The sequence below is a fragment of the Epinephelus lanceolatus genome, chromosome 7 (assembly GCF_041903045.1).
Source record: "Epinephelus lanceolatus isolate andai-2023 chromosome 7, ASM4190304v1, whole genome shotgun sequence".
In the NCBI taxonomy this organism is placed as follows: Eukaryota; Metazoa; Chordata; class Actinopteri; order Perciformes; family Serranidae; genus Epinephelus; species Epinephelus lanceolatus.
Window position 1 is genome coordinate 17,356,756 of NC_135740.1, and position 18,265 is coordinate 17,375,020.

The 18,265-nt window shown below is 41.9% G+C and overlaps 1 long non-coding RNA gene across 1 annotated transcript in view; it reads left to right on the forward strand.

Annotated features, from left to right (window-relative positions):
- The first annotated feature begins 6,453 nt into the window (after window positions 1–6,453).
- Window positions 6,454–18,265, forward strand: part of LOC144463885 (uncharacterized) — a 74,343-nt gene continuing 62,531 nt past the window's right edge. The window contains exon 1 of the long non-coding RNA XR_013491880.1: window positions 6,454–6,543. This is a non-coding gene — a long non-coding RNA (uncharacterized LOC144463885). The remainder of the gene's footprint in view (window positions 6,544–18,265) is intronic.

An 18,265-nucleotide genomic window follows, 5' to 3' on the forward strand; every position in this document is an offset into this window, starting at 1 on the left:
GGGTCACTGGTCTGGTTTAGTGGCAACGCAGGAGTTGCAGTATATTGTGGATCTCCCTAATGTCTTGTTGGTCATTATTCTTGGGGTTTGAAGAAAGAGCTGGTCCTTGTAGCTTGAAGGTTGCACTCTGACATGCAGGGACTTCCCCTTCACACATGATGGGCAAAGTAGTCTAAAGTAGCATTAGGCCCGTTTCCACTGCAGGAACTTCGGGGTAATTTTACGGGGCTGGGGCCGTTAGTGGAACCACCCCCGAAGGACAGAGTTCCGGAACCTTTACGGGGGCTAAACAAGTCCCTGCCTCGGAGTAGGTACTCAGGACGGCCCAGAGAAACTCCTGGCTGGGGCTTGGGGATTACTTGGTGCTGATTGGATATACTCAAGGCGGGATGTGACGTTTTGTAAATAACAACATGGTTATCATAGTTTAGCTAGGCTAACCTTTAGCTTTTAGCGGTGTCTGTAATAACTCAATGAACGGTCCGTGAAAAAAATATTCTTTCCAGCAGATATCTTAGTTACAACATGACTGAGTTAGCAAAGCAGTTTTGTGTTGCTATGTGTGGTATTTATTCAGTTTTGGGAAATCACGATGTCTAGAAAGCATCAGCTGACAGGGACAGCTAACAGCAGCAGCAGAGCTAACATCAGGACGTCATCTGTTAAAAGCCTTCCGTTGTCGGATACGACATGAAACTACTCCAATTAACTCAATCATGTTGTAACTAAGACATCCGCTGGAAAAAATATTTTTTTCACGGACCGTGACCGGAGTTATTACAGACACCGCAACGGCTAATGGCGTCCCTACACCCCTACGTCGCCCCGGTCAAAATGGTCGTGCAACGATTACGTCACATCCAGAGCCCGTAACTTTACAGGAACCTTCCTCCTACTCCGCTCTCTCAGTGGAGACGCGGCGGTTGAAAGGGCCGAGCGAGAGGACGTTCCTGTAGTAGTTCCTGCCCCCCAAATAGTACCAGGAGCTTCTTCAGTGGAAATGGGCCTATTACTATCACTCTAAAGGTTGTGGTATTGGTACTGGTATCGTAATTTTTTAAACAACACCCAGCCCTAGTGCTGGGTAAGAATATATTCACGGTAAAAACAGAAAGAAAAAACATTCTTTCAGCTAAAAAGGAAACTAGGCTGCACTATGTGTTGCTCTTTCACAATCAAAGGACACAGCTGAGCCTCAGCCACAGCAAGCAGGAGGTCTGCAGATTCATCGAGCAGTAGGCTGCTCTCCTCAAAGGAAAGTACTTCAAATGTATTGCAAGAAAAGGCTGCTGGATTTGTTGCCAGGCTCCTTTTCTGAAGTCCTTAAATGGGTCTGAGTAGTTCCCAAATCTAGTGGCACAGTTGCTAAGATGTAAAAGTAGGGAGGGTTTCATATCAACCTCATTGAGTTGCGCATGCTCCTTTTGACAATGTGTGTCAGTCAGTCAGTCAGTTGGTGAAAAACACTCTCCTACACTTGAAAAATGACTCACCGACTCAGTTTACCAAGCTCAATACACATTATAGGTATTTGCTTCAGCCAACAGCTGTTATGTCATGCTGACTTGTCGGAGTGGTTTCCAGTTACAATCATTCTCCGGAGAAGGATTTTGAGCTTTAGTTTATCGTGTCAGAGCAGCTCTGTGATATCAACAGCCACATTCAGACCAGAATTAGTAGGATAGATGTCACTTCTACGGTTGAGGTAACTGATGACTGTGGGAGTTAATACTGAAACGGGTACTCAAATCTAGGACCCATGACTCAGCGTGGGTACATACATGAAAAGACACACAAGTTTCCACCATGTAACTTCGTTTAAACTAGACGTAAGGTAGGATTCTGGAGTGATAACCCATACACAATGCATGCTGGGAATGGAGAGGGATTTGCCAAATTAAAGTAATGTCATGTAAAGTGCTAATAAGCTAACAGATGCTTCTAACGTTATCATGAGTCTTTGAATGTAAATAAATCAGCTATTATTTACATAATCATTCATCAGTAATTAAATCACATACTCATGTTAGTTAAATGAACAGATTTGATGAGTTCAATCAAAGAAGTATGAACCTTAATTCCATTAGAAAAATGAACACATATTACTATCAGATTAAGGAACGACTGGTCCCCCGCCATAGAATTCACTCCTACTCTATCTTTTTCAAATAAATCTCTTCCCTCTCAGATAACACCCTCTCTTTTCTAAGTATTAGGACTGGGAATAGGCGCTGCTTTCATAACTCAGGATAATTTGGCTGAAATTAGTGTCTTAGTCATGTGACTCTGTCTAAAAGAGAGTATACATATCCATGTTTGTTGTATTCTAATATGTGTATTGAGATATTTGTATGTACACTGAACAAAAATATAAACACAACACTTTTGTTTTTGCTCCCATTTTTCATGAGCTGAACTCAAAGATCTAAAACATTTTCTATACACACAAAAGACCATTTCTCACAAATATTGTTCACAAATCTGTCTAAATCTGTGTTAGTGAGCACTTCTCCTTTGCCGAGATAATCCATCCCACCTCACAGGTGTGGCATCTCAAGATGCCGATTAGACAGCATGATTATTGCACAGGTGTGCCTTAGGCTGGCCACAATAAAAGGTCACCCGTAGGTGTGAATGTGAGTGTGAATGGTTGTCTGTCTCTGTGTCAGCCCTGTGTTGGTCTGGCAACCTGTCCAGGGTGTACCCAGCGTCTCGCCCAATGTCAGCTGGGATAGGCTCCAGCCCCCCCGTGACCCCTAACAGGGTAATCAGTTACAGAAAATGAATGAATGAATGAATGATTATTATGTTAAATGTCTTCTTTTCTTTCTTCTTCTTCTTCTTCTTATTAATCATAATCACAATCATATTAATATCATCATAATAACAATCAATATAATTTTGGACTCCATTTATTCCTTCATATGTTTATTTATAAGTTAGTTATTTTTCTCTCTAATTATTGGGTGTTAGGGGAGGGTGGGGTGTGTGTGCTATAATGTTTGTGTGTATACCTGTTAAAAAACTTCTGAACAATAATAATAATGAACAGATTTGCTGTCATTAAGCTGAGATACTTGGATAAGTTTGTCATTTTCCTGCTTTAAGTTCAATTTTGTTGTTATCACAATCCTAATAATTTCTACACTTAAATTAAAATGTGGTTAGCACTGTCGCCTCACAGTAAGAGGATACCAGGTTCGAACCTGCCGACCAGCTGGGGCCCTTCTGTGCAGAGTTTGCATGCTCTCCCCATGTCAGAGTAGGTTTTCTCCAGGCTCTCTGACTTCCTCCCAGTCTGAAGACCAGCAGGTTAGGTTAACTGTGACTTTAAACCGCCTGTGGTGTGAATGTGAGTGCGAATGGTTGTCTGTCTCTACAGTATGTGTCCGCCTTGGTGACCTGTCCAGGGTGTACCCCGCCTCTCACCCAGTGTCAGCTGGGATTGACTCCAGCCCCCCTGTGACCCTAAATAGGATAAAGGGGAACAGATAATGGAGGAAATGCTTGGCTGATCTTTCACTAAAAACTGTCATTGAGATCAAATTGATTTCATGAAATTGATTATATGAATTTACAGTGTTCTTCCCCTCTTTGATTATTCCTGAGATGGCCCATCTTTTCCCATTTTACCCACTTTTCTGACACAAACCTCTGTGTGGCAGCTGCCTGATAGAAAAGCTGCCCAATCTGAATCCTGAGAACAATCTTTATATTTGAGGAACTTTTAAAGAGACTGTTTATGGATAATTCAAAGGAGGTAATCATAAGCAAACAAGCAATCAAACTCCTTCCTAGTTTTAATGGTTAAAGTTTCTGCTGCTTTTAATAAGTTTAGATTTATGGGACTCAGACTGATTCCAGTAAACACATCACAGTTTGACTTAGTCCTGATTGGCTCCCCTCGGTGAAAAAACCCTTCCAGCTAACAACATTTTAATGAACAGCACCTTGTAAAGGCTCCTCTCAGCAGGTTTACTTTATGTGAATTAGAGGAGTTGCTGTTTGTTGTAAGAGTCCGGCGATAAGCCTTTGAGGACTTGGTTTTCCAATCCATTTAACAAATACCCTTTTACTACACTACATTAACTTGCACAACACTTTAAAGAAAACACCTTGTCCTAAGCTGTAGCACATCTGAAATCAAAATCATGAAAATTGAATAATATCTGCGCTGTAACCTCCAATTTCTTTCAGAAGATATGCTCAGTGGTCTGCAGCACAAGACTGTGGGTGAACAGGCTGGTGTTAAACTGTGAATGAGGGCATATCTGAAGTAGACTGTGCAGGCTCCACAGAGCCAGCAGCAGGCCAAAAATAAAGGTGATTCACCAAGCGTTATATTCTGGGAAATAAATTGTGAAATAAAATGTTCCCTGTGTGCAGTCTGAAAATCGCTAGCATAGTCAGATTTCTCAGCCTCAGTCGCCAGTGGTCCTTTCAGCCCCCAGTGAACCCGCCTTTATCTATCATGGCGTCTTTACGACCCCAGCTCCTGCACGATGCTTTTCCTTTTACAGATCCATTGAGTGGAGTCAGTCAGTCACAGCAAGCATTATATAATTCCAATCAATCTGAGTTATAAAATCTTGACATAGGTCAGGCTGTGCTACAGCTGAAATTTACAGCTGTTTAGATTGCAAGTCATTTCCCTGTGGCGTGTGCATACACACTGCATCTGCCTCCTGGAGCTCAGTGAAAATAAAACCCTGCCTGTGAGGGACTTCAAATCTGAGTTTTACTCCCTCTTTGAGGCAATCATGAGTGATTGGGTACATTTACCGTATCAGGATGCATTAATATTCTTTAGTCTGCCATAAACTGCAAGAAAAAAAGGAGGGGGAGTACTTGCTGCAGGTCTTTGAGTGGAAAACATTCCTGACGTTTTTAAGAATGATGAATAAACCAGCAGAGCAGAGTCGCCCTCAACACCTCTAGGTGGCAGCAGAGACTGTTTATCTTCTCCAGGGGTGTGATTACTATTCACAGCACTAACCAGGGTACATATCAACCCAAGACATACATGAATCAATTCAGTTTAATGTATACCAGTGGCTGCACAAAATGAAATATCTACTTGTGTATGACACACCTCGGGAGCGTGAGTGTAGCCGTTGTTGGACGTAGCATGATGCTGCTGCTGTCATCACCTTGAGAAGTCCGAGCTGTCTGTGTCTCTGTGCATGTGTGCCACCAGCAAGTTCAGCATCGACATGCAAAATGGCTTAAGATGAACTCTCATCTCACATTTGAGATGCTGATTGAAGAAGCAAAATGTGTGTGTGTGTGTGTGTGTGTGTGTGTGTGTGTTTATTGCACATTCTGTCGCCTGATCTCACAGTCAGTGTCATTACGTGTCCTGTTTACAGCTACGGAGGATTTGTGCTCCATTTGTTTGTGGCACACGTCTGTATTTGTCACAAAGAATGTGACCTCTCCATATCTCACAAGAATACACCCACGCTTTTCATAATGTGTGTTAATTTATGTAACACTTGTTGTTAACATATTTGTTTAAGTGTTCCTTTATCCACTGTATACATTACACATCGTGGGCATGTCTATAGTCTGCAGATCGAACTATCCTTTGGGTTTAATAATGGATGTGCTAAAATTAAAGGCATTATGCAAATCGAACATACAAAGTGCTCAAAGCTATTCTCCATCTTCTTTATGCATGCGGGCTTAATTCATTGAATCTGTGTGAGAGCACTTTCAATAAGGCTCGAACCCCACATATAGCACCTGAATGTAAGCCAAGCTATACAGATTAACAATGTGACATACTGGAAGCAATATTACAATTATGTCATAGCAATTTGTTATAATGTCTCTGGGCTGAGCGAAGGAACAGAAGGATATAACTTATGGGCTCTGTGTGCCCGCATGTGTTTGTCCGTAAATTTGTCCCTTACAGGAAAAGGTTGCCCATTTTTCTTTTATTTGTCAATTTTTGGCAGTTATATAAACCCATCCCAGCTGGCTGGTTGCCTGCACAATTGCCTGCTATTAATGTTGATGCATAATTGCATTACATAATGTGTTGTGCTGTCTTTTAGAGGAGTCAAACAGCTGTGGCTATTGGCTGTCTCTGCTGTGCACAGAGTCAAGCACTCTCCTCCAGTACACTGCCAGACAACTGCCTAATCATAAATGGGAGCTGTCACAGGTCATTGTCAATTTTAAGCCATATCAATGGGGCTTTTGTAACTGCTACAGCACTTCAATGCATTTTGTCAATGAATTGTAAGATTTTAAGTCCAGGGAGATTTGATTCATTTATATTCTTTTATCAGACTGCCGCTAATTTAAACACAGCAGTCGTACAATGTCATCAGTGACAGACAGAGAAATCAATCTCTGTTATAGAGATAGAGAGAGAGAGAGGGAGGACGAAGGAGAGCCGAGCATTTGCTGCGACCGGCTCTGCCCGTCGGTTCCCCAGCAGATGGTAGTGCAGCATCGCGGAGGAGCATCTCTCAGAACAGGATGAAAATGGTGCAGGAGACGAGCTGTCGGAAAATGAACGCTGCAGATTCCGAGGTACGAACCTTAATAGGATAATAGGGTAATATCTTACCTACACCATCATTGTGCAAGGCAGCACATTTAAAAAAAATGACAGAATCACGAATGACAGCAGTATATCTTTCAACATCTCCCATATGGTGTACCCAGGGGGACGATTAAAAGTGGAGCACATTGATAGCCGGGGTGCAATGAATGTATGTGCGTATGGCTGCAGTTTTGAATCCAGTCACTTACGTAAATGAATCCAGGATTGAGTGCAATCATAATATTCAAACTGCAGATTAAATACTTGATACGGCAGGAGCAAAGACATCCAGCTGGGTTAACAGAATGCAAACAAGGAGCGGAGCAAATATCAAATGGGCTTACATGTGATATGTCAAAAGTGTTTACAAGGGCTTCATTTGCATCACAAATAGCATATTTAATGGGAGGATTTTGTGATTTTGGTGTCATCAAACGTCGCTTTGTTGTGTGATATCATAGGTATTTTCATGTCAGATGTAAAGCACTCTCTACCTGTTACAAAGCTGAAACACTTTGCTATTTCAGATTTGGCCTTTTACAAATTTGCCATGCACTAAGTGCACATTGAAGCGAAATCAAACTGGCTGATTCATCCGAGCTTCCAATTGCCTCTGCCCCTAAACACAAAGTCAAGTATTGTTTCTGGGCCGTATTGCATGCCATTTGGGAAATATCTCAGCTATCTTTTAGCTCTATATTGGACGGGCACAGATAGATTCACACTCTCAAAAATGCTGTGAAGGAAGTTTGTCACACTGTAGCAAAAGCAGCAAACAGGCTCGGAACAGCAAGTGGCCGTATATATAACAATGCAGCATCTTCTGTTGCTTACCAAAATGGAAGTAGAAGGCGGGATGTCATGCTCAGGTGATGCAGGTTCTGAAGCCAAATTTATTGACAAGAACAGAAGAGTTTTTAAGATGAAACATATCTCACCATATATGTTCTGACAAAATATATCAGTGCTGGAAACATGAGCCACGAGTTCTAAGGCAGAGCTGTATCCTTTGAAGTCGTGCAAAATGGCTCTCATCAGATGAAGAGCTCTGCAGACTGAGACACCCAGCATATAAAAAAATGCTGTGATTGGAAACCTGGTAAGCTAATGAGTTTGCACTTCTATCTTCTCAATTTGTACAGGCTTTTGTGCCAAGGCCTTTGAGGCTTTTCTGTGCCAAGTCTTGTAATAGTGTTCTCATTGTTCGCCTGAGAATCTGACACTTTTTCATAAAACTTAGGGGGGGAATCCAGCTCCAAACTTTTTCACATGGGAAAGACAAGGAGGCCGGGAAAAATCACTGTGAATTATGGATATTGCTGCAGTGAAATTAAGATGACAAAGAAATGGCATGAAGAAAAGAATTCTGTCTTAAACGGCTCCAAAGGGTGGATATTTCACAACTGCATCTGAGCTGCAATGCGGCGTAACAAGTCATAAGTAGTTCTTGTTAAAGACTTATGAAACCATATTGCTCATTCCTCCTTCCCCCTCTCCTTGTGTCAGCCTGAGAGACTGAACTCCTGCAATCTTATAGGCAATAACCATCTGTAACTATTAACTATTGGCTCCTCAGATAATGTGTATATTAGAGTCTCATTTTCCCTGTCAGAGTTGTTGCTGTAGAAGTGAAATGATTTAAGGCTGGTTGTGTGGTAGTCTCCTCTCTCTCTCTCTCTCTCTCTCTCTCTCTCTCTCTCTCTCTCTCTCTCTCTGTCTCCCTCTTCCTCTTTTGGTTTGTCTAAGCAGACCGCATAACTATCTGATAAATGAGCTACAAATGAGAGAGGGTTTTTACACTTGGGAGTTGTTCAAATTATTGGGAGGGTAGTGACCACAGTGCTTATTTGAGCTTAAGATGCAGGCTGTTGAGATTTGCTGGGAGCAAATCTAGAGGCTGGTTGAGTCTTCAGGCATGTCCAATCCTATCCATTCAACCATTAATGCCTGAGAGTAGACCAGAGGAAACATTACAGCCCTCAGATCAACTCTGAAGCAGAGAGACCAGGGTCCCTTTTCTCCTCTAACTCGCTGCTTCCTTTGCCCATGCAGCCTCGGTGAAAATTCAATAATTCTTACACACGACAAGACAGCACAGAACACTCTCCATATCCTCCTCCTCACTATTTTTAAACTACTGCACACTCAGCAGTTTTTTTTTTAATCATAGTGACTTTCCATGTGATAATCAGCTGTCGGGGGAGTTTGGGATAAAATATAGCAATGGACAGACTGTGCACGTTATCACATCTTGCACTATTATTATCGCACTACTATGTTATGTAGGTAAACAGCTGTAAACAGGTCAAACTGCTGAAGAAGAGCAATTTAAGACATAAGAGAAAGCTATTTTTTGAGAATTTGGGGTGTTTGATATTTACTCTTAAATTAGGCTGGGAAAATATTTTTTTAAAGATCAAGGTCTCAACCATTAAACCTTGTAATGGGCCATGATTTAATTTTTGTTTCCCAAATAGCATACATAATGTATATCAGAGGTAAGATCTGATGGAGTTGACGTCTTACGGAGTTGTAAAAATGTTATTTATTTATTTATTTTAGCGCAGTCGTAGTGAGTAGCCATTTCATTTTTCAAAGTGGCAAAGACTTCTCTTAATGCTGATCAAAGTACTCTTTTTTTTAAAATAGGGATGCACAACATATATTGGGCCGATAAATTGTTGGCTGATAATGGGACATTTCTATAATTATGCATTATTCTGATCATAAAAATTACAGCAGATAATAGTTAATATGAAGCCAGACTGCTTTCATTGACTCAACAAGGGCAGCATCTACACACCCGACACAGTATGTGGTGGCACGTGTTCCTTTAAACTTGGTTTACGAGCCACTAATAAAAACAGAGAAGAAGAACAAAACCTGCAGCGCGCTGTCTTGAGGGTAAAACATGTCTTGGTGTGGACGTCTTTCACAGTTCCAGCACCGTGGGTCTGATCTCCGACCGCCCAACACAGGTTAAACGGTGCTGAAGAATCATATCCAGAGTGTTAGCATGAGCTAATTAGCAGTGGCGGCTCACATCCAACACCAAGCTTTTGAGAGGCCCAACTCCATTGTTAACCCTATAAATAACCGCTAGCCATGCAACGCTACAGTTAGCAATTACTTGTATCATTACCTCTCTGGCTGCGTGTGTGTGAGACACAGCAGCTTGTTTCTCTGAGTAGAGCATTAATGTGTGAGGTGAATCAATAACGAATTGCTATTCCTTTTGGTAGCTGTAGGCTAATCTATGGTGGGACGGTGAGGCAGCGTCTGGGTGTGTTTATTAAAATGCAGCGTGATGATATACACAATTTCATACACCAGATGTAACACGGACCTGCTGATGCACATCCAATTCGTTCATAGGAGTCAGCTGTCACTGTTTGTCTCTGTTAGTAGAGACTCCACTCTGCAGTGTAGTTTATACACTTTTCTGATACACCAGAGAATCACACAGTAACACTGGGCTTCTCTTACTGTTAACTATGAATTAAATACTGATTAAAATTCATTTTACTTTCACACCCTTGTATTTATTATGTTCATCTGTAGTTTTGGGTTATATGGAGGCAGGGGCGTAATTTGACATTTGACACCACGGAAGCCTAATGTTGACAGGTATGAAGAGTCACGACTGTTCTTTGTTTTTGTTGTATTAGCAATAGCGATGTCAGTTTGATTTGGTTAGGTCAGAGCTATGGAATATTAGATCAGCCGTATTTTCTCACTATATCTCAGCCTTTCTTACCCCCAGTTGTACATAAACTACAGGTTCCACACTTCTTTTAAAAATGCAAAAGTGTGAAATTATCAGTTATCGAATCGTTTGACAAAATCCATATCGGTACATCCATATTTTTCAACCAGAATTCTTATTTAGTGTTGATTTAGACTGGCTACGGAGTTGACCTGCTACGGTTGAGACACACCCAATATTATTAAATTAATTTACCTAAAAATAGAAAGCTTACCAGCACTTGCACAGGGTTCCTGCTTTGCCTTTTTGGAAATCAAGGAAAGCATGATAGTTCAAGTTACAGTTTCTTTGTTGGAAACTAGGAGTCTTTTTGGCATACAGTAGCTAACCCCTTTTATGCCTTAATAAATGATTTTTTTTGTAGAAATCAGACAGAGTTGATAAACTCTTGAACACATTTTTTAAATAGTTTGAAGGTGTGAATTCTTGTCTGGGATGAGGATGTTTTCTGGCACAGGGCAAGTTTAAAGTTTAAAACAGTGGCTCCCAGCTGGTCCAGCCACAGGGTCCAGATTTCTTCTTAGTCATTAGTTCAAGGTCCACACAGATTAATATATTCAGCATTGTACTTGCATTTGGCGATGTCGTTGAGCTCATTTGCTGTCGCTGTAAGTAACTGTCCATTATTTGCTCACTCTACAGCAGAAGAACGGCACTTCAAAACAAGAGCTCCGTGCCAAAGAAATTTACTGTACTTCAAAATAAAGTGTTTTTACAAGCTTGCTACATTGATGAGTCACTTGCGGTCCATTCAGAATGGACCTGTGACCCACTTTTGGACTGCGACCCACCAGTTGGGAACCACTGGTTTAAAACAACGAAAGCATATCATATTTATTTCATATATATATAAATCCTTTAAAAATCATGTTTCACTTCAGAAACGAAATTAGTGTGATTATAAGTTATAATTTTAATTTACCTATTTATTTTTTGGTACGACATGATATGTCCCAGTTCTCATGAATGGGTGGTAAACAAATGACTCCAGTTTGAAGTAAGAATTCCTCTGTACAGTTCAGAAGTATAGTACATACACACACCCCTCTCTCTAATTCACACACAAATACACGCCCATAAACACACACAGTAATTCTATGAGGCTCAAGGTTGTCGTGCTTATTGAATATATCAACTTAACCACTGATGTCATTGATCAAAAAGCCAATTCCAGTTCTATTATTGTGTTAGAGGGTAAAACAATTGCCAAATGACTTTGTACGGTGCACTCACTTGGTAAACAGATCTGAGATCCATTAAAGCCTTGGAGATTATCAAGCCTCAGTCCAACAATTTGTGGAGATTGCTCTAAACACCTTGCTGGTGACCTTCCTCGTCCAGTTGAAAGTCAATGGGAAACGTGGCAAGGAGCCCGCCAGCACCACAAGCGCCCCCTGCACTTTAATTACAGCGCACCTCAATAGCCGGCTATTTCCTCGTCCCCCTCGTCTCCATTATGTAACCATGTGTCCCTATCAATACCTCGGACCCACCTTTATGGTCAAGATGCGCCATGGGCTTAACAGCCGGACACATGTAATCAGGGAATCTTTGCTCCATGATAGATAATGCATAGGATGAACTGCATCTCATCAATATTAACGTCAGGACTTTAGTCCATGCTGTGCCTTGCGGTTTACTGGAGCTGCCTCGCTCTGACCTCTGAGTGAGGAACGTGGGTGTTTTCCATGTGCTTAATCATAATGCACAGTGCCTGCTGCATTGATAGGTTAATGTACCCGAGAGGATCAATGCAGTCTTGAGGACGTCTAGTACAACAGACATTTAAAGGTTCGGGAAAGGCTTTAACAATGAGTGCAGTCTGTCTATGTTAAGATCTCGATCCAGCCTAATTAAATGGGGTTGTGTAAGGTCTGGTGACTGGTTTGATGACTTACTGTAGATAATTGGCGAAAGCAGCGGTTCTAAAGAATGCAAATTCAAGCAAGAGCTCATTAAGAGCACATAAACAATATTTTCTACAGATATTTTGAAGAACTTCTTCGTAAAGATCAGCGTCAGTTCAATACTTTCTGCAAAACAGGCGCAATAATGAATGTTTGCAAACTATGGGGTCGTAAATCAGATTAAACTCAAAGCTGTCTTGATGTGTTTTCCATCACAGTTATATAATGTTGTACTGATATTCAGGATATTTGAAGATATCTGAGCCCGATCCCTGAATAACACTGACTGGCAAGGGATCAACAGTCGAAGCATTTTCGTACTGGTAATCTCCATAAAACTTTATGCAAATCTGCCCCCGAAAAAAAGGGATAGGCTTTTTGCCTCACACGGAAAACTCAGCAATAATTGAAAAACAAGTCAGAAACTATTTTTATCCCTCTGTGCCAAGATAATGTTTTCAATCTGGTATTTGCAGGGAGGGAATGTGGTGTGCAAACATGAAAAAGTCTTTCTTCAGCTCTGTTTTAATTTTTTTAAATAACACCTGAGTTACTGTATCTTTCTCCTCTGAAGGGGAAAAAGCCTCCTGCATGGATACAGAGAAAAACATTTGCTCCCAATGAATAAATAATGAAAGGAAACGAGGTGCTTGCATTAATTTGCAAAGCATAAAATGCAGAAATTTTCAGTCAGAGTTTTAAGCCAAGGTTTTTTGGGGGAGATCATTTACCTCACGGCGGGGTGTTACAATATGCAGCCAAATATAGCAACACTTTGGTGGAAAAACTTTAAAAATGTAGTATACTTGACAGTAAATGAAATGGAAAACATTCTACAACCTTTTTATTTTATAAGGGCTGCTGCAGGATCCAAATGCAAACTAAGAGGAATAGCTGAGTGTGCTTTAAGCTGAGAGATATAGGAGTCACTTCATTTATATATATATTGAAGGAAAATGTTCTTTTCATTCTCCAACTGTGCATGTTACCCTCATCTGAATCTATCCATGCTAAAATGTATACCCTGTTGACATTATATACACATTGATAGCTGTGAAAACATCACAGCTTTTCTGATATTCGCCAGTATAGTGACAGCATAGCTCCTACACTGCTGCAGAGCTGATGAAGAGAGTACTCACTCAATTTACAGAGGACCACTGAGCATCTGCAGGACAATTGTCTCTTTTATTTCCCAGTGTCTGGCAAGCCATAGCAGAGCTTTACGGTCCAAGAACTGGAAAGCTGCTGCCTTTTCTTGGTGGAGACCTGAAAGCAAACACAGTCGTGTGCCAGTGGCTGGTCAGTCATTTATCTTTAGAGGACAAGCCATATTGTAAATCCGACTATAAAGCTGTTGAATTAGATTTCTTTTCGCTAAACAGCTCTGCAGAATAATAATTACTACGTAGCCTTGGGCTGGTGTTTCAGAAGAGGTCCCCACCTATAGCGCTTGTGCAGAAATGCCCTGGAGCAGACCTGAGTTCGTTTACCTCCAATACTGCATTATCTCGCTGTGAACAAGCAGCTTTGTTCCTGTACTTCAGTCTCCGAGGAACATCTTTCTTCGCGCTATCTGAGGAAAAAATCCTGATAATGTAGGTAAACATTTTAACATCCTTTCCTTGGCAAGGATTTGAGCGAGCAGAATAAATAATAAGAGCAATGATCTGTCCCACATGGAAAATTATTTGTGACTATGAAGTATTACATCACTTAACGGTAAGACTTAGGGGAAAAAAAAACTTAATTAGCACCTCCAGAGAGCAGAAACAGATCCAAGATTTCAAGGGTAACACTCAGCCAAAATCTCAGCCAATATATTATCTCTCACATTAGCTGGTACCCCGCTGCAAGAGAGTACTCTTTCCATTTAGAGATATACAATATGGCAGACGCTGATGAATAAATGTAAGTCCTGGTTGCAAGCCCAAATATTCTCTGTGTTTAATAAACCAAGCTGCCATTGAGCTACTCATACTCTACTTCTACCTAAGTAAGGCTTGTATCGCAGCAGCATTATGAGTGTATGGCTGCATTTCATATTAGAAACCAGAGGAAGACAGCATCATTCTGTTTCTTTTATGTACAAGAGGATGAAATGCTGCGGAGCGTGTTGCCCTGTTCAAAGGGAGGACTTTTGTGGCGTCAATGTATTTCAAACTCACGAAATACGACCGAGCCACACTGCTCTTGGTTGGAGCCGAAGGTCTTAATTGGCATGTGATTGCCTGTCATGAGTCATCACAGGAATGCTGGATGTTTTTTTCAATGTCAGTGGCTGTGTGCAAACACATGGATCCAACAGATGGCAACATTGTTCCTTCATCACCAGAACAGGTTACTTGGCGATCTGCCAGTGAGGTATGGGTGCATCGACAAACCCTCCAAAATAAAAACAGCCATCAAAGACAAGTGTGGGCGATGACGATGTGACTAATTGTTGCCATGGTGATCTGGTCTTTGAGATAACGTCTGACGGTAAGGGAGAAAGGAGCGAGCCGTACAGAGAGTGGAGGAGCAAAATAAGAGAGGGAAAGGGGAGGAGAGGAGGAGATGAGACAGCGAGAGAAAAGGAGCACTAATGTTCCATGTGGGAGAGGAGAAAGGAGAGATGTGACCCTATAATGTAAGGTCAATTCAATGTCCTCCCAGTCAGTTCAGCGATGTAAATACCTTTCGACTCATTTATTCAAGAACTGGCCTTCATCCTCTGAGAGCATCACTTCTCACTCCACAATCACTCGTGTTCAAAATGGATTTTAACACAACCACGGTCACCATTACCAAGGTTATTGCTAGTGAGGGTTTGTGTCTCTGTTTCTCTTGGGAGCATGTGTCACCAAGATGAAAGGGGTTCTTTTACCCCGAGTTTAATTATGTTACGATCCCTCCCACACCTAAAAGTCAAAAATTACATGCTCATGTATTTCTGAGGGGGAAAAAACGTGAGCTGCAGTTTGCAGGATGTACTCATCCCTTCAATCACCTCCAGGATCCTTTCATCATCAGGCTTTGTCTCAGACCGAGGTAGCATGGCTGGCGCGTGCAGTGTGTGTTGTTTGCTCAAGCAGTGTTACCCCACAGCAAGTGCCGAGTCAGTGTCTGCTGTGTTAATGTTGTGCCAGGGAGAGATGCCTGGCCGCAGACTGTTGCATCAGCCCTTCCTTTTGTTTAACAGGACAATGAACACTGGATGCTAGTAAACGCAAGACAGGGAAAGTGAGGGGAAAAACTAGAGAGCATGAAAAGTAAGAGGCTCTTCATTTCAACAGCATAACGTCATCCTGTGTCTTTGTTAAAAAATCTGACTAATCCAGTTTTCCCCATGGTCAAGGTCAGCTCTTTAATAAGGCAGATATAAATCACCACTGGGTTTATATTTCCCCTCAGCGCTATCTGAGACCCTGCAGTACTGTTGTGTTATGTATTATCACATGGGAGCTGCCAGTGGTGTGGCAAACTATGCTGAGCTGTGGCTTGTCACAGCGCTGTGTGTCATATGACAACCTGCTACCTGGCAATAGTTTCCACTGGGGCTGAGCGATAAGAGGGGCGCTGCAGATAAGATGTCTCCTATTCTGGATGTGCCAGGAGCCCATGCCATTTACAAGGGAGGAACTGATCATTTTTAAAGAAGTGTTAGGACTGCCAGGACTCTGTTTCACAGTGTCCCACAGCACAAGCTGGATTTGTTTTTCACAGCATGAAAACCTCCTTTGTAGTGCGTTTGATGCCCCTCACCGAAAATGTCATTAACGGCAGAATTTGTTTTAGCGATGACTGGTGAATAGCAGCCACCACTGTACGTGACTAATCATTACTCACTCCTCCGACTGCAGTGTGCCTGATAACGACGCAGGAATGTGGACTTGTCTTCACTCCCACACAGGCTGTTGCTAAATGACAGTGAAGTGACGAGTCCTGACGATTCTGACATGATACATGTCGTCTTTCGCCGAGCAAAATTCGTCAGTAACACCCGTCACGGTGCCACTTGTCAATGGTGCTCCTGCTACTCGTCGCTGTGCCTGTCACTGTGATGTTACAACAAAAAAAGACGGCCCTGTTCCCTTTTTCCCCTACAACTGCATCACCTTGTGTCCTGTATAATGTGAAAAAGCCTCTATTTTGTACATTTTCTAATGCAGGAAAATTGTTGCAAATGTTTTTCTCCAGCCACATCATGCTGGGAGAGAATGTGTGTTTTGTTTTTTTTATATAATGCACCCCTGGGTGTCCTCTCTGCTCTCTCCCTATGTTTACAGGACAATTTGTTTCAGCAACAACCTCTCAGCAGGAGTGTGTTAAATTAGTGAGGCCTGTGTGGGCATCGGGCTGCAGCGTATGTGTGTGTATTCTTCCTTGTGTGCTTCACGTAAGCTTAAACTAGGCAGTTGCGAGAAACTCCGCGTAATAGCAATCAGCTAAGGCTTCATTAAAATGTAAATTCTACCCGAGCCTCTTGTGAGTCTTTACAGTGCTTCCAAAATAACCGAGCGAAGGCCTTCTGGGGACTTAACGTATGATCTAATCTGAGTGTCTTATTTGAAACCTCCCTCTCTCTCTATGAAGGCAGAATTGGAGCGCCCCGTCTGATTTGGGGGGAACAGAACACTTAGAACCGATGCCTGGCCGGCTTTCAGACCGTCCCGCTTTCCCTGTTTGTTTGCTTTTCAAGAGCAGCACAAAGCTAATTAGACAGCTGGTGTTGAGCCAATTTGTGTCCCTCAGTCTGTTGTTTACCCACTTTTTGCATAATGCAGACGTGATTGTTGACATTGTATGATGCTGCTACATGGTCACAAGTGGCCATTTGGTTTATTTTCTTGGTGTAGCCTGAGTGGCAGGAAGCGGGGCTTTCTTGGTTCGGGGAGGCACACGTGTGTCAGTTGTGTGTTTTTATGTAGTGAGCACTCATTCATTTTGCAATTAGGACAGATACACAAAGAGATTGCACTGCTGCTCGAGATCAAGTAGCCACAGAAAACCCACTGACCGCGCTGTGGTCACATAACGGTCCAAATCAAATTACCGCACTCAAACTACAGCTCATTCAAAATCTTGGATCCAATCTATAATGAAACAATACAACTCCTTCAACTGCTGCTAAATTTCTGTAACTTTTTTTCCCCATCAATATTCCATTTTGTGATTATCATCGTCATTGTGATCATTTTCCTGAAAAACATTTCATCTAAATTATTCTGAAACTACAGAGGCATTAAAAGAGTGCAGACCTCCACCAAAGTCAAAAGTCCAGTCTTGTATGACTGTTGCAAATGCAACTATTATGTATGTCTGGATATATGTCCAAAACAGAGTGATGTCAAAATATGGTTGTGCCCAGCCGAAGCCTCATCATCTCAGCCGTGCATTTATTATGTACTTATACATTTGAAATATTTCATTTTTCCTTAATATCTCAGATAGAGTTCATCCAATTCATATTTGGATGTGAGCATAATTAAGAGAAGAGGAAGGAAACGTACTTTAATAATCCCTGAGGGGAAATTCAAATTTTCTTTGTCATGTACAGACGGGCCTGTGATACACACGCATACACAAACAGGAGCTATGCATGCATTAAATGGAGAGTTGTCAGAGCAAGGGGGCTGCCCATGGATGGGCGCCCCAAGCAGTTGGGAGTTCTGTGCCTTGCTTGAGGGCACCTCGTGGTGCTGGCTCCACACTCCATATTTGGTCCCGATGGGGACTTGAGCTGGCGACCCTCTGGTTCCCAAACCAAGTCACTATGGACTGAGCTACTGCCACCCTGTGACACATATGTGTGATATGTGTGTATTAACTTTGTATAGCTGCAAATTAGTTCAAGAAAAAAGCTTATTTGCAACTGTACTGGTTCTTCCATGACACCACTGTCCTGAGGCAAATTTGTGTTTCTAAGGGCAGCAAAGGAATGACCCGCCCTACTCTTGCCTAAGGTCCTGTTTATATGACAATGATTTCAACCGAAAACGATTGACTTTAGTTGCATTTTGGCTTATTGTTTACACGACAGCGGTGTTCTGGGTG